At 52.6% G+C, this 21,113-nt stretch overlaps 1 non-coding gene across 1 annotated transcript; it reads right to left on the bottom strand.

Moving 5' to 3' along the window:
• Positions 1 to 5,181: 5,181 nt before the first annotated feature.
• LOC114813369 lies at positions 5,182 to 5,319 on the bottom strand. Its single transcript, XR_003761091.1, has one exon. It is a non-coding gene; the product is annotated as a small nucleolar RNA SNORA7 (small nucleolar RNA).
• Between the last annotated feature and the right edge of the window lie 15,794 nt (positions 5,320 to 21,113).

The following is a 21,113-nucleotide window of genomic DNA, read 5'->3' as shown; positions in this document are numbered from 1 at the left end:
GCACCCCCGCACCCCCCGCCTCCCTCCTCCTCCTCTTCCTTCTCCTCCTCTTCTCCTCCTTCTCTCCCTCCTCTTCCTTCTCCTCCTCTCCGCCTGCCCCTCCTCCTCTCCTCCTTTCCTCCTCCTTCTCCTCCTCCTCTTCCTCCCCCTCCTCTTTCTCCTCCTCTCCCTCCTCTTCCTTCTCCTCTCCTCCTCCTCCCCTCCTTTCCTCCTGCTCCTCCTCTTCCTCCCCTCTCCTCTTTCTCCTTCTCTCCCTTCTCCTCCTCCTTCTCTCCCTCCTCTTCCTTCTCCTCTCCTCCCTCCTCCTTTCCCTCCTCCTCCTCCTCTCCTCCTTTCCTCCTGCTCCTCCTCCTCTTCCTCCCCTCTCCTCTTTCTCCTCCTCTCCCTTCTCCTCCTCCTTTCCTCCCGCTCTTCCTCCCTTTCCTCCTCCTCTCCCTTCTCCTCCTTTTCCTCCTCTTCCTCCTCCTCTTCCTCCTCCTTTTCCTCCTCGTCTCCCTTCTCCTCCTCCTTCTCCCCCTCCTCTCCTCCTTTCCTCCTGCTCCTCCTCCTCCTTTTCCTCCTCTTCTCTCTTCTCCTCCTCCTTCTCCTCCTCCCACTCATTTCCTCCTGCCCCTCCTCCTCCTCCTTTTCCTTCTCCTCTTCCTTCTCCTCTTTTTCCTCCTTCTCCTCCTCTCCCTCTTCTTCCTCCTCCTTCTCCTCCTTTCCTCCTGCTTCCCTCCTCCTCTCCCTCATCTCCCTTCTCCTCCTCCTTCTCTTCTCCCTCCTCTTCCATCTCCTCTTCCTCCTCCTCCTCCCCTTCTTCCTCCTCCTCTCCCTTCTCCTCCTCCTCCTTCTCCTATTCCTTTTCCTTCTTCTCCTCCTTTCCTCCTCCTCTTCCTCCCCCTCCTCCTCCTTTCTCCTTCTCCTCCTCCTCCTCCTCCTTCTCTTATTCCTCTTCCTTCTCTTCCTCCTTTCCTCCTCCTCCCCCTCCTCCTCCTTTCTCCTCCTTCTCCTCCTCTTCCTCTTCCTCCTCCTCCTTTTCCTATTCCTCATCCTTCCCCTCCTCCTTTCCTCCTCCTCCTCTTCCTCCTCTTCCTCCTCCAGCTGCGGCCTCTCCTGCTCCCAGCCAGTCCTCTGGGCACTGATGCTGCAGGAGGCTCACTGGTCAGTGCTCCAAGAGCAATCCTGCAGCTGTGGGCCGGGCCAGTGAGCTAGTGGACAGCCGGGGACAGGGCAGGACAAGACAGGGCCGCACATGCTCCCTCCGGGCCTGGGACCGACCACCGCCCCCCAACCACTCCCTACCATCACGGGGGGCTTCTTGGTTTCTTTCCCTCTGTCTCTCTCTTAGATACACACAGCCCCACAGCCCTTATGGACATAGCCATTCATTAGACAGTATTGATTATTTATTTCTACTAACATCTGTGTGTGTCCCCTGCTAGATTGTTAGCTCCTTGTGGGCAGGGAACGTGTTTCCCAACTCTGTACTCTCCCAAGCGCTTAGTACAGTGCAGTGCACATCATAAGTGCTCAGTAAGTACCAACTGATTGATTGCCCTGCACAGTAAGTACTCAAGAAATACCACAGATGTGACATACACATGCACCTGCACATACACACACGCACACACACACACACACACACACACACACACAGAGCACTAGATACCTTGATGGCTGGTCTTCTTATTTTTAAACTCCCAGTGACTATTAGATTCTGTAAATTCGCACAGGACTCAGTTTATTCTATAACATACTGCATATTAAGTTCTCTTTGTTGCTTGCCCTGGGTTGAACGAATGACTTGCCTTCTTATGAATTTTAAATCCAAAACCTTTTGACTGTCCCCAGGAAGAACAAACACTAGTCCTTCCCAAAAGACTAAATTAAACTAATTTTAAATTTTGGGATGAAATTTTTGATGAAACAGCAGCAGAGAACACACGCCATCTGACTCCCAAGCCTGTGCTCTTGCCACTAGGCCAAGCTGCTTCTCATGGGTTCTAATCCAGGCTCCACCACTTGTCTACTGTGTGACCTTGGGCAAGAAACTTCACTTCTCTGGGCCTCAGTTCCCTCATCTGTAAAAGGAGGATTGAGACCGTGAACCTCATGGGGGACGGGGACTGTGACCAAACCAATCGGCTTGCTTCCACCCCAGAGCTTAGTACAGTGCCTGGCATGTATTAAGTGCCTAACAAATTCCATTATTATTATTATTAGGTCCTTAGCCTTCATGATTCTGTAGACTTCAGCCCTGTATCCACTCAGTTCCAGAAAACACCCGCCGGCCCTGAGGAGAGACTGAGCCCAAGCCTTCCCTTTCCCCGCATCAACTCGGCTGACCATCCCTGCTCTCCATGGCTTCGACTCCTACCGAAACTTCCCTGGTCCCCCTCCCCATCTGGATGTGGGCAAGAGGTCGGTGGGGAGATGGACGAGATTGAGGAACAGTGAGAAGCTTGGCTTTAGAGGAGCAAAGGATGCAGGCTGAGTTGTGGTGGGAGAGTAGTGAGGTGAAGTAGGAAGGGGAGAGGTGAAGGACTGCTTTAAAGCCAGGGGTGAAGAGTTTCTGTTTGACATAGAGGTGGATGGGCAACCACCGGAAGTTCTTGAGGAGTGGGGAAACATGGTCTGAACGGTTTTTATAGAAAAATGATCCAGGCAGCAGAGTGAAGTATGGACTGGAGTGGAGAGAGACAGGAGGCGAGGAGGCTGATACAATAATCAAGGCCGGATGAGTTAGCACCTGAGGTAGATCTAGATGCGCAGAGATGGGGTTTCCTCTGGGCTTCATGAACTCCTCGGTGCCGGGTTTCCGGGGCTGGGGTTTGGACCAGGCTTTGGCTACTTGCATCCCTTGCCACTCACTACCCTGGGCTCCGCCTCTCATCCACTCCTCCAACCGCTTCCCTTCACCACCTGCCCAGGGCACCGTGCCATTTAACTCTGCCTCCCTGTCTGGCTGCCCAAATAAAGATAAAATGGAAAACAAACCAACCATATGGCGAGGCAGTTTTATTTCTGGAGACAGCAGGAGAGGGGAGGAAGTTCACCAAACAAATATGACCACCACACATGCACAACAGCAGCAGAGGGGAATGGTGGGGACTCGGCCCCTGCGTGGCAGCCATCTTGAGTGGATCGCAGGTTTTCTGTTGCCCCTGCCTTGGGCATCCCTGAAGGACCAACTGTCTGCAGCCTGGCCTGCCCAGAACAGCCATCGGAACTCCAATTCCTTTGGATCTTTCCAGAAACTATGGATCTTTCTGCAACTGCGAAAACAGCTCTCCATCTATTTCTCTGGCTGACTCCTGGCATCATTTTCTGAAAAACAATCTTCTTTCCACTTCAGTGTCTCACTGCCTCATCAGCTGAGGACATAAATGCCCATTTGCTCTCCAAAAGATCCGTGTAGATACTGAGAGCTTTAACCCCTCCTCTCCCATGACCTTGAATTGAGCGACCCAGGTACATGTCAGTACTTTCATGTGCTTTACCTTTTGACTGATCCACGGGAAATGTCATCCGGCCATGAGAGGCGGCAGCCAAGTCATCCTTTTCCCCAGTCAAAGTGGCTGACAATCCTTGCTCTCTTCATCTCCTGCTGGCCCTTCCCCGGACACCCGCCCCATCACTCCCATTTTAGTCCCTCGAGCGCTTTCATACCATCCCAACCCTAGCCTCGTGGCACTTATGTACATCTCTTCATACTCCACTACGTCCCTTAATTGTAATTCATTTTGTTGTCTGTCTCCTCCACTAGACTGTCAAGTTCTTGTCTGCAAACTCTGTTGTATTGTACTTTCCCACGTGTTTTGCACAGTGCTCTGCATGTAGTAAGTACTCAGTGAATATCCTTGATGCATAGGTGGCTAACGCTTCCCGTGACCCTCCTGTTTCACAAGACAGTAGTTCCATGTTCGGTTCGTGTTGTGAAACCAACCATTTCCCCCCTGCTCCTGGCTCCCGCAGTTTTGTCTCCCTAGGACAGAGTTCAGCTGAGGTGCTGGTGGAGCAAACTGGGCTAATTTTAGTCTTTGAGAATGTAGTTTTTCTGCTGAGTTGCCCAAACTGGGCTCGATCACTTCCCTTAGGGTGGTTAGAGCCATGCAGGCTACATCTTGCCTCTTGGGTGGGAAGGGCGGAAGGGGGGCAGAATTCTCTCTTTTCATACACTTTGCCTTCTCATCTGGGTTCGAACTGGATGCCAACGCCTCATAGATTCACAGTTGCCTGGGGACAGCGGGGGCCTTGGGAGGTCATCCGGGCCAACCCCCTGCCACCAGGTAGGACAACTCTCAAGATATCCAGCAGCTTTTTGGTTTTAAAGGTTTCAGTAGAAGCAAGGACTCCCTAACATCCTTCCATAATTTTCCAGTGTTTAACAACTCTTCAATGCTGGGAAACTTCCCCTTAGGTTTAACCTAAATCCCTCATGCTGCAAATTTCCTCTGGTTCCGTCAGTGGAGGTAGAGAATGGCTTACCCACACCCTCAACCTTCCCCTCTCTAGGGTGTGTAGTAATCAACCAAGAGTATTTGGTTAAGAAGCAACGCGGCTTAGTGGAAAGAGCACAGGTTTGGGAGTCAGAGGTTGTGGGTTCTAATCCCGGGTCCTTCACTTGTCTGCTTTGTGACCTTGTGCAAGCCACTTATCTTCTCTGTGCCTCGGTTCCCTCATCTGTAAAATGGGGATTAAGACTGTGAGGTCCACGTGGGACAACCTGATTACCTTGTATCTACTCCATTACTTAGAACAGTGCTCTGCACATAGTAAGCGCTTAACAAATACCATAATTATTATTATTATTATTTTCAGAAATCTTTCCGTGTACGCTGCACTGTACTAAGTAGTTGGGAAAGTACAATAAAACAAGAAGACACAGTCCCTGCCTTTAAGGAGTTTATAATCTAATGAGGGGGGCAGGCAGCCATAAAGAACAAGGATATAACTTGAAAGAAAAAGTCTCGTCTTGCCTTACGCCGTCGAGTCGTTTCCGACCCAGAGCGGCAACATGGATACGTCTCTTCCAGAATGCTCCGCTCTCCATCTGCAATCCTTCCGGTAGTGGATCCAGAGAGCTTTCTTCGTAAAAATACAGAAACGGTTTACCATCGCCGCCTTCTGCGCAGTAAACTCGAGTCTCCACCCTCGACTCTCTCCCGTGCCGCTGCTGCCCGGCACAGGTGAGTTTTGACTTGTAGCAGATTGCCTTCCACTCGCTAGCCACTGGCCAAGCTAGGAATGGAATGGACAGGACTGTGCTTGACTCTCCCTCTTGTAGCTGAGACTGGTAGAGTACTGGAAACTCTCCAGGTGCCACCCTGAGAGGGGAAGAACAAGTGTACAGATGAGTAAATAAGTGAATAAATAAGTGGAGAATGTAGAATCTCCACAATCAATGGTATCTATGCAAGCTGGTGGAGGGCAAAGAATGTGTCTGTTTATTGTTCTATTGCTCTAATGCTTTGCAACTAGTAACCGCTCAGTAACTACGATGGACTGATTGAAGTAATGAATTGAGTGCTTACAGTGTGCAGAGCACTGTATTAAGCATTTGGGAGAGAAAAGAGTTAGAAGTCATGATAACTACCCTTAAGGAGCTGACAGTCTAGTGGGGTAGACAGACATTATTTCAGAAATGGCACATAGGAGGAAATAATAGACTACAAATAGATGTACATAAGTGTAGTTTGTGAGTACTTAAGTGCTTAGGAGACCCAGAAGGACTGACATGGCAGGTGGGGGATAAAAATGGATAAATGATTATCATTACCATCAAAATGTCGATCCCAAGTATTATGAGAGAATAATCAGGGAGGACTTCAAAGGTAGGGAGAACAGCGGTCTGCCGGCTGGAGCGGTGGTCTGCCAGGTCTTAAGGGGCAGGTGGGATGGTGTGAGCAGGAGCTCAGCAATGAGTAGAATTTTACAGAACCCTGGTTTACAAAGCAATTCGCCTGGAAGTACTGAGTGCAAGTCTAGGTACATAAATGCTAAGGATGGCTAGTAGGTTGACGCAACTTGGGAAAGTGGGAATAAACTGGGGAAAGCCTCAAATATCATTTGAGCAATTTGAGAGAGGCTCTGCCCTTCTCTTTATGGAATTTCTCTTCTTTGCTTCTAATGAAGTCTGCTACTGAGCCAAATTCATCCAAATTCCTTACCTCAAACTCTCCCAAGGCATCTAAACGTGTCTGATCCCAAGACACAATATCTCACCTCTTCTGGCATGCAAATAGCTATTACAAAACGTGGTCTAGTGGAGAGAGTCCAGGCCTGGGAGTCAGAAGGAGCTGGGTTCTAATCCCAGCTCCGCCACATGTCTGTTTTGTGACCTTGGGCAAGGCGCTTCACTTCACTTCACTTCTTAGAGAAGCAGCGTGGCTCAGTGGAAAGAGCACGGGCTTCGGAGTCAGAGGTCATGGGTTCGAATCCCAGCTCAGCCACTAATCAGCTGTGTGACTTTGGGCAAGTCACTTCACTTCTCGGTGCCTCAGTTACCTCATCTGTAAAATGGGGATTAAGACTGTGAGCCCCACGTGGGACAACCTGATTCCCCTGTGTCTACCCCAGTGCTTAGAACAGTGCTCGGCACATAGTAAGCGCTTAACAAATACCAACAAATACCAACATTATTCTCTGGGCCCAGTAACCTCATCTGTAAAATGGGGATTAAGATTGTGAGCCACATGTGGGACAGTGACTGTGTCCAACCCGATTTGCTTGTCTCCATCCAAGCACTTAGTTCAATGCTCTGCACTCGATAAGGGCTCAATAAATACAGCTGATTGATTGGCTGAGAAGGAAGGGAAAATTGGGTGGAAATTTGAACTGGCAGAAGGAAAAGTACTGAGAGAAAGCTTGACTCTCTGGGTGTGAATTTGGGGCCTAAAATTTCTGAAGTGCTGTTCCTGTTTTTTATGGAACCCAGCCTAGGGTGATGCTATAAAATGGCCATTTGCATCTCCAAATAGTGATAATAATAGTAATAATAATGATGATGGTATTTGTTAAGCCAGTGCTTACTATGTGCCAGGCACTGTACTAAGTGCTGGGTTCTAATCCAGATCTGACACGTCTGCCTTCATAAATTAACTTCCCTTCATAAGTATGTTAACTTTACAAGTTAACATACTTAACTTCCCTGGGCCTTGTTATCGACAAAAATTAGACAGATTAGGAAGGGTTCGTTTAGTCGATGAAGAGACGAAAGACTCCGAGAGAATGGGGTCAAGGAAGGGGACAGTAGGAAAGCAGCGAGCAGCCCCTTCACCCTGGTGGGCATCCGAGTGACCGCAGTACCCCGATCCCGGGCTGCCCTGCCAGCTTTTTTGGTATGGCGAAACCCCACGCTGGCGCAGGGCGCCCAATCGGGGCTAGGCACATGTAGTAATGGTAGTCAATCAGTAAGCACTTTCACGATCCCGTGACACCCGACCGGCCCGTGCGAGAGTGGCGCGCGAGGTTTGAAGTGGCACGTGGTAGAGGAGTTTCACATGGCGTGGCCATTTTACAGTCCACATGGCGCAGGCAATGGCGCAGGCATTTTACAGTTCACATGGCGCAGGTCCCATGACGCAGGCTTCAGGCTGGCCTCACCATCACCATCTTGAGGCGGTCCGCAACAGTCCCCCCTCTGCATCCTAGGGGCTAAGAGGCCCCCGAGAGATGCACCAGGGATCCTAGCTGTTATTGGGGCGAGGATGGGCAAGCAGCCGGAATCTGTAACCCACCCTGGAGCACCCTGAAGAAGACACAACCAGGAAAACACACAAAAAAATATATACAACCAGGGCAGTCAAGGAAGCGCAGCCCATTCAGATGAGGATCGACGAAGCCGTAGAGGTGGAACACGGGTGGCCTGCGGGAACAGAGGCTTTGAAGGAAGGCACGGGGCGGCCGTCAGCGCGGGAGGCGACGGCTCAGGTCCTCTGGGAACCATTTCAGGGACGTCCACAACAGCTGCTTTCACCTACGAATGATGGATCCACACCGAGCACTTGGCAACACGAACTGCAGAGAAAGTGGTTAAGAGAGAATACGAACAACCTCGAGGACAGTACAGGTCCTTGTGGGGAAAGCCTCAACCCAGCCCGTCAGGTGGTCCACAATAACCAGGGCATGGCGGAAGCCCTCAGTTCGGGGAAGGGTAATTAAATCAATTTGGAGCCCCTCAAAAGGGAGATGAACCCAGGGCTGCCCTGCACGGGGTGGAACCAGAGGACGGAACTGATTAAACGAACGACAGATGGGACATGTCCCTGTGACTCGACGTGCCACCGGGTGAATGCCAGGGCAAACCAGTAATGGAGAATCTTCTCGGCTAAGGCCCCAGCCCCAAAATGGGAAGACTTGTGGATCAACTGACAAACAGTGAACAGGGCTGAACGGGAGAGGACGGGGCTGCCGTCAGGGACCCAGAAGTACCCACCCCGCTGGGTAGCCTCATACTTGGTCCACCACAAGACCTTCTCCTCAGCAGTAGGAGTGCTGTAACAGGCGGGGCGGTAGTCAACAGGGTCGCATCTGCATCAAGCTACCGTTTGGTCTCGGACAGGGTCCCGAGCACCCGCCCTAGCGGCGTGGTGTGCCCTGGCATTACCCAGGCTGATAGCATCTCGGGACCCTGTGTGAGACCGGACGTGGGTGACGGCCACTGCAGCAGGTTCTGCCAGAGCCGGAAGCAGCCCCGCGATGTGGTTGATGTGGGCAATAGGCCATCCAGCTGAAGTGACATAACCACAGGCTCGCCAAAGGGCCCCAGTGGCATGGCAAACTCTAAAGGCATAGCGAGAGTCCGTGTAGATATTCACAAGGTGGCCTGCCCCCAAAAGGAGCGCCCGAGTAAGAGTGACTAGTTCTGCAGCCTGAGCGCTATAGGGAGGAAGTAAGGTGGTCGATCAGAGGGTGCCCGTGGAGGTAACAACTGCGGCCCCGGAGAACCGGACCCCATCCTCCACGTAGGAGGAACCACCGTGAAGAGCTCAAGGTCAGGGTCCGGGGGAGGAACGTCCGTTAAGTCCGGCCGGGCCATGGCCACTGTTGAAGCAACCTGGACGCAATCATGTGGTCCCTCAGCTGGAACCACTGGGTCTACCGACCCAGCTCCCAGTAGGGTGGCGGGGTTTAAAGCACCGCAGCGCTCCACAGTGACAGTGGGGTTACCAATCTAGGTGAGCTTGTAATGAGTCATATGGACAGCGGATAATGCCTATGTGGTCAGGGAACGAAGAAGGGCTACAATGTCGTACGGGGCACGTAGGATGACCCGGTGGCCAAGAAGCAAATCCTGGGCGTGATCAAGGATATTACAGGCAGCTGCAATGCAACGGATACAGGGGACGTGAGCCTGAATAACGGGATCCAACTGTAGGGAATAGTGTGCCACCGGACGAAGGGAAGGGCCAAGGTACTGGCAGAGGACCCCACACGCCACCCCAACTCGCTCATGGACGAACAGGTAGAAAGGTTTTGAATAATCAGGGAGCCCAAGGGCAGGGGCAGTTCCTAATGCGGAATGTAAATGATGGAAAGCTTGTCGGGTCTCGGCATCCCACGGGAGGGGCTCTGGGGTCCCTGCTGTCAGAAGGACATATAAGGGTTTGGTGAGAAGGCCGAATTCAGGGATCCAGGAGTGACAGAAACCTACCGCTCCCAGGAATAATGGAATACCTTACCCCGCCTTAAAGACAGAATTGCTGAACTCACCTTATCAGAAAGCATACCCACACACATGGATACTTCCAAACCTCTCTTCCCAAACAGCTTTTTGTACAACTACAAAGTATTGCAGGTTAGGATACCCATCTTTGCCTTTCAAGAACTGTCCAGCTTTACATTTCAAGAATTTTTCCCAACACCACCACATGAAGTTTGTTTAGATTAAACTAAACGCTCTGTGGCAAGACTATACATTTCAAATTTACAGTAATGCTTAATCCAAATGCAGTTTCTCCTTGTGAATATTCCACTAAGGACAGTACACAACCTCTTCCTGGGAAGTGAACATTTTGCTATGCAAACAACTTGAAGAAACTGCACCTTTAAAAAGCTATACAATTTCAATCAACTATACTTCCAAGGTTGTAAAGCTTGGATCATTTACATTCAATTAGTTTGGTACAAAGAGGAAACAAAAACAACACAAACACAGATTCCTTACAACCATGTGGGTAGGAAATTTGGTAGGTCAAATGATAAGATTCTGCAATTCCAATTTCACCCCACTGTTTTCCTAGATTCGCTTATCAGACTTATGTACATTTAAAAATCCCTTATACTTTTCTTAGTCCCATTGCTTAGGATAAAGTTCCATTTGGCACCTGAATTGAACTTACAAAAAACCCAAACCAAACTTCCAGCATCACAGTTACAGTTACAAGTATATTAACAGTGGGATTAAAAAAAAAAACAGACAAAACCAAGGTTCTATGCCGTCAACTACTACCACTGGATTACCTATTACAAAATATAGACATTAAATTCTGCTAGCTTTGTTATTAAGCACAGAATTGTTCTTTAAAGTTCTTTAAACTGGGGTGCACCAAAGAGACAACATTTGACTGTCTTATTTTCTGGTATATTTTCTGGACCCCAAAACATCCTTCTTCTAAGGAGACTCATGCCAGGGGAAAGTAAGGATGAATTCAAAAGGCAAGGATCATGTACAGATTTTGGTTCTAAAATCTTTGTGAATATTTCAAATTGTTACATAGTTTTCCTCTAAGTTATGAAGAAGAAAATTAAGTCACTTTCTTTTGAGCATATTTACCCTCCACCAAGTTAGGGGAAAGGGGAACGATGAACTCCTAAGGGGTGGCCTGGTACCTAAACCCATTGGAAAAGAACCTTTACTCAAGGAACCTTTAGTCATAGGTCACATACCTGTTTTCTAATCTTGTTAATACTGCATTTCCTGAGAAAGATGAACTGTTCTAAAAGGGAAGTTTTTCTACTTTCCTGGACAGAGATTAGTTAATAGAAATGTGGTGTTTTTTTCAATTCTTCCTGAGCTCAATGCCTATTTGCAACAACAAAATGTGAACCAAAGGGTAGTTATTGAAGTGAAAGGGGCTTTTATCCTCAAAACCCCCATAAAGCTCGTGATTTGTTTTGCCTTTTTTTTCCCAAACCTTTTTAATGACAATATTGAACGAATAGCCCTATCAACAGTGGATCTTTTAAACAAAAAGAACTCTGGGCACAGTGAGAAGGTGGAATGCCAGATGAGTTCTCTTTAGACCCCATCTTAATCTCACCCCAAAATTCAGAGGCTGCGACTACACAGCAAGGAAGAGAAAAAGAAAGACAAAAGAGAAGAGTTCCATGCCCCCAGGAGTTGAGCAGCCAGTCCCACCATTCCTGGGACAAGCCCCGGGCGCCTGGGGCCAGCAGAGGGGAGAGCACACCGCAGCAGCAAAGGTGTGGAAAGCCCTCTCAGTGCCACTCGACTCGTTCTGGTAATTAATCCAACGGATCATCGGGTTCATCCCAAGGACCGAAACAAAGCCACGCCACAACACGCTCCACGTGGAAAATTCGGGCCCGAGGGTCCAAGAGACAGGAGAGCCGGGATAGCGGGGCCGTCGGCGGGCCTGAGGAAAGTTACGAGGGGGGAGAAAGGCAAGAAGCGATTCTAGGGCCGAGGGGTCAAAAGTACCCCCCTCTGCCCAAAAATAAAGACGCTTTTCATCGGTTACAAGTTCCCAGTCTGGGCAGCACCAAATTAGTTTCGCCTTGGTCACTCCCTTTTTTTTTTTTTTAAATCTCTTCCTTTTTCTCTGTTTCTCTCTTTTTCTCTTGGGGAAGGCAACCCGTGTTCCATGATTCCAAAACACGGGCAAAGCAGCGATGCGGCTCAGGGTGACTACTCCCCATTTTGTCCAGACAGCCCTACCAATGAGGACGCTTGGACAGTCCCACTGGACAGCCGCACTGGGGCTCTCAGTATTCAATGTCGGCCAGGGTCCGTGACCCCCCTCGACTCCACCTGCGCAGGAGTTTTCCCAACGTCCGCCCGGGTCCTCAACCCTCGACGTTACACCAAAATTTAAATTTAGGAGCCTCCCCACTGAAGGACTACCAGGGCTTCCCTAAAAGCGGGGTTTGGGCTTATCAGTAACCGCGGTTTTTCCCTAGTAGGCGTTCGTCAGAGCGGGGATAACTCCCCGACCCATGTTCCTTCGTGCGGAATCAGTCAATCAACATGACAGGGTCCCTTCGTGGTTGCCAAAACCGTTAACGACAAAAATTAGACAAATTAGGAAGGGTTCGTTTAGTCGATGAAGAGACGAAAGACTCCGAGAGAACAGGGTCAAAGAACGAGACAGTAGGAAAGCGGCGAGCGGCCCGTTCACCCCGGTGGGCGTCTGAGTGACCGCAGCGCCCTGCTCCCGGGCTGCCCTGCCAGCTTTATTGGTACGGCGGAACCCCACGCCGGTGCAGGGCGCCCAATCGGGGCTAGGCACACGTAGTAACAGTAGTCAATCAGTAAGCACTTTCACGATCCCGTGACACCCGACCGGCCCGCGCGAGAGTGGCGCGTGAGGTTTGAAGTGGCGCATGGTGGAGGAGTTTCACATGGTGTGGCCATTTTACAGTCCACATGGCGCAGGCAGTGGCGCAGCCATTTTACAGTTCACATGGCGCAGGTCCCATGACGCGGCTTGAGGCTGGCCTCACCATCACCATCCCGAGGCGGTCCGCACCATCTTGAGGCGGTCCGCAACAGCCTCCATAGCCTCATCCATTAAATGGGGATTTTATAGCTATCTTGCCTTCTACCTAGATCGTGAGCTGTATGTGGGACAGGGACTCTATCCACCATTATTATCTTGCATTCACCCCAGGGCTTGATACAGTGCTTGGCACATAGTAAGCACTGACCACATGTCACCACTGGTAAATAAGGGAGCACCCATCCATGTCACCCTCTGCTGCCTTCCCTCCACAAGCCCGACCCAGCCCAGCATTTTTGGGGAGAAGCAGGTTTAAAACAACACTGGCACTCGTTGATAAAGCACGGACCTGGGAGTCAGAAGGACATTGGCTCTAAACCGGGCTCTGTCACCTCTCTGCTGGGTGAGCTCGGGCGAGTCATTTGAGCGAGTCATTTGAGTACTTTGGGCCTCGGTTTACCCTAATCTGTAAAATGGGAGTCAAGATTATGAGTTCCATGCAGGACATGGACTGTGTCCAACCCGATTACACTGTATCTACCCCAGTGCTTGGAAGAGTGCCTGGCACATAGTAAGTGCTTAACAAATACCATCAGAAAAGCAAACACACAAAAACCTTTGTACTTCTGAACTACTTTCAGCAACAGAGGGATTGGATCGGTAGTTGTGAGTTAATAGTCGGGAACATTTTCCTCTAGACTGTAAACTCGTTACGGGCAGGGAAGGTGTCCGCTAATTCTGTGATATTGTAAGAAAAAAAATTAAGCGCTTACTATGTGCCAGACATTGTACTGAGCACTGGGGTGATTACAAGCAAATCAGGTTGGATACATGTGGGGCTTGCGGTCTCAATCCCCATTTTCCAGATGTGGTAACTGAGGCCCAGAGAAGTGAAACGACCTGCCCAAGGTGACACAGCAGGCAAGGGGCGGAGCTGGGGTTGAGAACCCCTGACCTTCTGACTCCCCGGCCCGTGCTCTGTCCGCCACACCATACCGCTTCAGGAAAGAAAGCTGTCAGCCCCTTCCCAGGAGGTCAGGGCAGAAAATTATTCCCATTGGCCTAAGAGGAAGAATCTGGCTTTGCAAGCTGAAGTCAAAATGCTGGGGCAGACATGCCCTGGCACTTCCCTCTGGGGAAATCCCTGTTGCTCAAGAGTGGCACGTAGCTCTCCTGGCCCAAGGGCCTGAGGTGCCGAGCTCGGCGTGAGTCAGTCCAGAGGTATTAGAAGGATGTGCCAACCCTGATTGCTTCTGGGCTCGGTTTCTGGGCCCGCCATTTAGATCTGGGGCTCGACAGCCCAGACGCCCTGCCCCGAGGGGGTCCGCCGCGGGTCACCTCCGGGACCGGCCCTGCTGAGATTCATTCATTCATTCATTCAATTGTATTTATTGAGCGGCGCTTACTGTGTGCAGAGCACTATACTAAGCACTTAGGAGAGGACAATACCACAGTAAATGGTGCCATGCCCTGCCCACAGCAAGCTCAAAGTCTAGAGATGGAGAAGCAGCATGGCTCAGTGGAAAGAGCACGGGCTTTGGAGTCAGGGCTCATGAGTTCGAATCCCAGCTCTGCCACTTGTCGGCTGTGTGACTGTGGGCAAGTCACTTAACTTCTCTGTGCCTCAGTTCCCTCATCTGTAAAATGGGGATTAAGACTGTGAGCCCCACGTGGGACAAACCTGATTCTCCTATGTCTACCCCAGCGCTTAGAACAGTGCTCGGCACATAGTAAGCGCTTAACAAATACCAACATTATTATAGAGGTGGGGAGACAGACATCAATCAATCATTCCTACTTTTTGAGTACTCACTGTCAGCAGAGCACTCTACTAAATGCTTAAGAGAGTACATTCCCTGCCCACAACGAGTTTACAGTCTAGAGGGGGAGATGGGCATTAGTATAAATTAGTATAAATTAGAGATATGGACATAAGTGCTGTGGGGCTGGGAGAGGGGATGAACAACGGGAGCGAATCAGGGCGGCGCAGAAGGGAGCGAGAGAAGAGGAAAGGAGGTCTCAGTCAGGGAAGGCCTCTCGGAAGAGGTGTGCCTTCAATAAGACTTTGAAGAGCGAGAGAGTCATTCATTCATTCATTCAATAGTATTTATTGAGCGCTTACTAGTACAAATCGGTAAGAGATAGAGACAGTCCCTGCCCTTTGACGGGCTTACGGTCTAAGCTGGGGAGACAGACAGGCAGGAACAACGGCAATAAATTAGGCCCCGTTTTCTCTGTCCGGCATACCTCACCGAAATAAAATAAATAAATAAATGAATTATGGTATTTGTTAAGCGCTTACTATGCGCAAAGCACTGTTCTAAGCGCACTGTCTGGTGGATATGAGGAGGGAGGGCCTTCCAGGTCGGGGGCAGGATGAGGGCAAGAGGTTGGTGGTGAGGTAGATGAGATGGAGGTAGAGTGAGAAGGTTGGCATCGAGGAGCAGAGGGTGCGGCCTGGGTCGTAGTAGGAGAATAGCGAGGTGAGGTAGGAGGGGGCGAGGGGATCGAGTGCCAAGGTGTGCGCAAAGTGGGCAGGAGGGACGGGGGCTGGTGGGCGAGGAGGGGCTGGGCAGGGCCTGGTGTGTTCCCAGACTAAGCCCCCCCTTTTTCTCTGCTCCCCTTCCCCTCCCCATCGCCCCCACTCTCTCCCTTTGCCCTAGCCCCCTCCCTATTGCTCTATCATTCAGTCCTATTTACTGAGCGCTTACTGTGTGCAGAGCACTGTACTAAGCGCTCAGAAAGCACAATCCACTTGGGTGCCTAAGTACATGTTTATCGGGAGAATCCTATTTATTTTTATTAATGATGTGTATAAATCTATAATTCTATTTATTGATAACGATGCTGCTGATGCCTGTTTTTTTGTTTGGGTGTCTGTCTCCCCCTCCCTTCTGGACTGTGAGCCCGTTGTGGGCCGGGACGGTCTCGATTGCTCAGTGGAAAGAGCCCGGGCTTGGGAGTCAGAGGTCATGGGTTCGAATTCCGACTGTGACACTTGTCAGCTGGGTGACTGTGGGCAAGTCACTTCACTTCTCTGGGCCTCAGTTCCCTCATCTGTAAAATGGGGATGAAGACTGGGCGCCTCACGTGGGACAACCTGATGGCCCTGTATCTACCCCAGTGCTTAGAACAGTGCTCTGCACAGAGTAAGCGCTTAACAAATACCAACATTATATTATTATTACCCGGCCAAGCGCTGAGTACAGTGCTCTGTACACAGTAAGCGCTCAAGAGATAGGATGGAATGAATGAATGAATGAATGAATGAATGAATGAGATGGGCGGGGCCTGGTGTGCAGACGGGGGCGGGGCCTGACGTCACGAGCGGGTGGGATCTGATTGGTTGGAGGGGCGGGGCTAGGGGGCGGAGCCGGGGCGCACGAGAGAGGCGTAGCCTGGTGTCAGCCAATGAACGAGGAGGGCGGGGCCTGCTGTGCAAGAGGGGGCGGGGCCGGGCGGGGCCGAGAGGCACGAGATCTAATGGAGGGGCGGGGCCTGGGTCAAGGCGGTGGGCGGGGCCTAGCGGCAGCCAATGAACGAGGAGGGCGGGGCCTGCGGCCAAAGCGGTGGGCGGGGCTTGGTGTCAGCCAATGAACGAGGAGGGCGGGCCTGCTGCACAGGAGGGGGCGGGGCTGGGCGGGCACGAGAGGCACGAGGTCGAACGGAGGGGCGGGGCCTGGTGCCAGCCAATGAACGAGGGGGCGGGGCCTGCTGGGCAGGGGGCGGGGCCAGGAGGATCCTAGAGCCACGAGGTCGTCTGGAGGGGCGGGGCAGGAGGCGGGCGGGGCCTGTCGTCAACCAATGAACGAGGAGGGCGGGGCCTGCTGTGCAGGAGGGGCGGGGCGGGGCGGGACCGAAAGTCACGAGGTCGAACGGAGGGGCGGGGCCTGGAGCAACGCGGTGGGCGGGGTCTGGTGTCGATCAATCAACGAGGAGGGAGGGGCCCGGTAGGCGGGAGGGGGCGGGGCCCGGGGGCGGGTCAACGAGGTGGGCGGGCCCGGTGTCGGCCAATGAAAGAGGAGGGCGTGGTCTCGATCGTACGAGGGGGCGGGGCCGGGCGGGGCCCGGAGCCACGAGGTGGTCGGGAGGGGCGGGGCCTCGGGCGAGGAGGAGGTGGGCGGGGCCCGGTGTCGGCCAATGAACGAGGAGGGGCGGGGCCCGGTAGGCGGGAGGGGCGGGGCCCGGGGCCGCGGGGTGGGCGGGGCCCAGAGCCGGCCAATGGGCGGCGGGGGGCGTGTCCCGGGGTGCACGTGGGGGTGCGGGCGGCGGGCAGAGGCAGCCGTCCGGAGCCCGCCGGCCTCTCCGCGGCGGGATGAGGCTCCTGCCGCTGCCGCTTCTGCTTCTGCTGCTGCTTCTGCTGCCGCCGCCGCCCGCTGTGCCCGCGGTGCCCGCGGCGCCCCCGGCCCGAGCCCCCGGCCGGAGCCTGGCGGGCGGAGCGCGGGTGTGGGCCACCGCCACCTGCGGGGAGCGAGGCCGCCCCGACCTCTTCTGCAAGCTGGTGGGCGGCCCCGATGCCCCCGGGGGGCTCGGCCTGCAGGTGAGCCCCAGCTCCGCTCTCCGCCGGACCCGGCGCCGAGCCGGGGGCTCCCGGTCCCCCTGTCCGGTCCCCCTGTCCGGGGCGGGGAAGAAATAATAATAAGAATGATCTTGGTGTTTCTTGAGCGTTCACTCTGTGCTGAGCACTGTTCTAAGCGCTGGGGGAGATGATAATAATGATGTTGGTATTGGTTAAGCGCTTACTAGGTGCAGAGCACTGTTCTAAGCGCTGGGGGAGATGATAATAATGATGTTGGTATTGGTTAAGCGCTTACTAGGTGCAGAGCACTGTTCTAAGCGCTGGGGGAGATAATAATAATGACGTGGGTATTGGTTAAGCGCTTACTAGGTGCAGAGCACTGTTCTAATAATAATAATAATAATGTTGGTATTGGTTAAGCGCTTACTAGGTGCAGAGCACTGTTCGAAGCGCTGGGGGAGATGATGATAATAATGTTGGTATTTGTTAAGCACTTAATGTTGGTATTTGTTAAGCGCTTACTAGGTGCAGAGCACTGTTCGAAGCGCTGGGGGAGATACGGGGGAATGAGGTTGCCCCATGTGAGGCTCACAGCCTTCACCCCCATTTTACAGATGAGGGAACCGAGGCCCAGAGGAAGTGAAGTGACTTGCCCACGGTCACCCAGCTGCCAAGTGGCAGAGGCGAGATTCGAACCCATGACCTCTGACTCCCAAGCCCGGGCTCTTTCCGCTGAGCCACGCTGCTTCTCTCCTTACACTCTACCCCCGTGGGGCTCACGGGCCTCATCCCCGTTCTCCAGAGGAGGGAACTGAGGCCCAGAGAAGTGAAGTGACTTGCCCAAGGTCACCCGGCAGCGGAGCGGGGATTAGAACCCGTGACCTTCGGACGCCCAGGCCTCCCCTGCTCTCTCCCGTAGGACGTGCTGGTGGTTCTACCGTTGTTAAAGTGTACTCTCCCTAGCGCTTAGTACAGCGCTCGGCACACAGTAAAGGCTCAATTAGTACGATTGGCTGGATGGGGGCCACCCAGTTGGTACGTGCTCTGCGCATAGTAAGCGCTCAATAAATACTATTGAATGAATGAAGGGAGCCCCAGAAGGGGCAGGGGGACGGGTTGGAATAAAATCATCCGTTCAGTGATCTTCCTGCCCCATTAGAGCCCGTCGTTGGTTAGGGATTGTCTCTCTCTGTTGCCGAATTGTCCATTCCAAGCGCTTAGTACAGTGCTTTGCACACACTAAGCGCTCAATAAAATAGCGTTGAGTGAATGAATGGATCTCCCCTCGCCTCTCCCCCTCTCTGCTCTCTGACTTAAGAGTATCCGAGGCCAGAACATTGTACTGAGCGCTTGGGACGGGACAGCTTGGAATTAGTAGACATGATCTCTGTCCTAAAGGAATTTGTAATAGTGGAAGGCAGGCACTTCAATTTTTTTTCAGATTGGAGGAAAATGTGAAATACAAAATGTGCCATTCTTTCTTCTCTCTCCCTCTTTCTCTCTCCCCCTCCTCCTCCCTTCTTCCCATCCCCCCTTGTCCCCCCTCCATCCCCTACCCCGCTTGTTAGAGAAGCAGCGTGGCTCAGCGGAAAGAGCCCGGGCTTGGGAGGCAGAGGTCCTGGGTTCGAATCCCGGCTCTGCCATTTGGCAGCTGGGTGACCGTGGGCAAGTCACTTCACTTCTCTGGGCCTCAGTTCCCTCACCTGTAAAATGGGGATGAAGTCTGTGAGCCTCACGTGGGGCAACCTGATTACCCTGGATCTCCCCCAGCGCTTAGAACAGTGCTCTGCACATAGGAAGCGCTTAACAAATTCCAACATTGTTATTATTTATTGTTTTCCTCCCCCTCTCACCTGACTGCTGGGGGTCCTGGAGTGGGGGTCGGATTTAAGCCCCAGTGAAGCCACTTTCCCGATCCTAATTCCAGATGAGACCGAGCCCACGGCCTTGAGCATCCAACCCTCTCCCTGTCGCCGAGGCCCCCTAAAACCCGGCGTCGCCTATCCCGGAGAGGGGCTGCTGGCTTCTCCCAGCCCTCGCCCCTCACCGGGGGGCTTCAGGCTGCCCAAGGGGGTGTGAGCGGCGGTGGGACCGACTGACCGAACCGGGAGAAAAGTGGAGCCTGGGGGAGGGGAGGGGGCCGGACGGGACTGTTGCCCGCCCTTTGGCGAGCAGCTGTGTGGACTTGTCTCTGGAGAAGGGGAGAGGCACGGAGGGCTGGGCGGCCTCCAATCGGCCCTGGCGGCTTTGAGCCGGGCGGGTCACGTCTTTGAACTTAACAAAAATCTGACTCTCTTCAGAGCCCAGATTTGGGGTTTCCATCCAGAGAGTTAAGGAGACTCCAGAAAACTCGGAAGAGATCTTGCTGGGGTTGGCACGGGGAAGAGGAACCCCGGGGGCTCTTTGGCCCGAGTCAACGTCCCACCTCCTCGTAAACACCGGATCGCCAGCTCCATTTCTGATGGGGCGACGGGAGGGAAGGGGAGGAGGATTTTCCCTGCGGTTTCTGCGGGACTGAGATTTAAACGGGGGAGGGATGTAGAAGCAGATGCAAATGATATCCATCGAAATGGGGTGCTCTGGGGCAGATCTGGGTAACTGGGACCCCGAGCGAAAGCTTATACCGAAATTCTAACTGGAGAGCAGTGAGAGGAGAAGCAGCACGGCAAAGTGGAGAGAGCACAGGCCTGGGAGTCAGAAGCTTATAGATTCTATTGCCGGCTCCGCAGTGTAACCTTGGGCAAGTCACTTTACTTCTCTGGGCCTCAGTTGCCTCATCTGTCAAATGGGGATTGAGACGGTGAGCCCCATGTGAGACAGGGACTGTGTCCAACCCGATTTGCTTGTATCCATCCCAGTGCTTAGTACAGTGCCTGGCACACAGTAAACACTTAACAAATGCCATTATTATTATTATCATCAGAGGAAAAACAGGGCAGGGCACGGTGTGTTCCTGCCGAGAGAGGGCAGTGAGTGGGGCCGCCATCTTGGTTGCGCCACCGACCCCTGTCCCTTCTGGCTGCCATCGCGCACCGAGCGGGGAACTCAGGCCTCGGGTGGATCGAAAATGGGAGCAGTTTCTGGTGCCCACGGGAGTGGGGACAGAACCGCCACCCCAGAACAACTTCCAAACTGGAATGGTCATCTTGGGACTTTTCTCTGAAACCGAGTGCTGGCCCCTTCCGGGTTGCTTCCAGTGGCACTGACCAGATAATGAGTCTGTGCCTGATTCCCCGAGCTGACAGCTCACCCTGGGTTGACCAACAATGCTCCCTCCAATAACATGTCCATGTGGGTAACGTGTCCATGTGCGTAACGTGTCCATCTGGGTAACGTGTCCATGTGCGTAACGTATTCACGTGGATAACGTGTCCATGTGGGTGTGTAATTACACAGATACCCAGGGCAGTAGATGTAAGCAATAGTCTGCCAATCGAATTTATTGAGCGCTCTCCGTCCCTCCCCCCAGCCCATCAGAAATGGAGCTGGCGATCCAGGGTTTGCGAGGAGGTGGGATGTTAACTCAGGCCAAAGAGCCCCCGGGGTCCTTCTCTCTGTGCCAGCCCCATTAAGACCTCTTCCAAGTTCTCTGGCTCTCCTTAACTAAGCACCTGAGAGAGGACAATGTAACAATCAGCAGACACTTTCCCTGCCCACAAAGAGCTTACAGTCTAGACGGGGAGACAGACATTAGTATAAATGAATTACAGATACCTGCATAAGTGCCTGAGGAGCCGGGAGGGAGCATGAATCAAGGGAGCAAGTCAGGGCGATGCAGAAGGGAGTGGGAGAAGAGGAAAGGAGGACTTAGGGAAGGCCGCTTAAAGGAGATGTGCCTTCAGTAAGTCTTTAAAGGGGTGGATATTTACCATGTTACCTTGCAGGCTCTTTGTTGTCGCCCAATTCTCAGAAAAAAAAAATTTTCTAGA

This window comes from Ornithorhynchus anatinus, chromosome 7 (genome assembly GCF_004115215.2).
Source record: "Ornithorhynchus anatinus isolate Pmale09 chromosome 7, mOrnAna1.pri.v4, whole genome shotgun sequence".
NCBI lineage: Eukaryota > Metazoa > Chordata > Mammalia > Monotremata > Ornithorhynchidae > Ornithorhynchus > Ornithorhynchus anatinus.
Note: the sequence above shows the minus strand (reverse complement) of the source record. Positions and strands in the feature narration are given on the sequence as shown.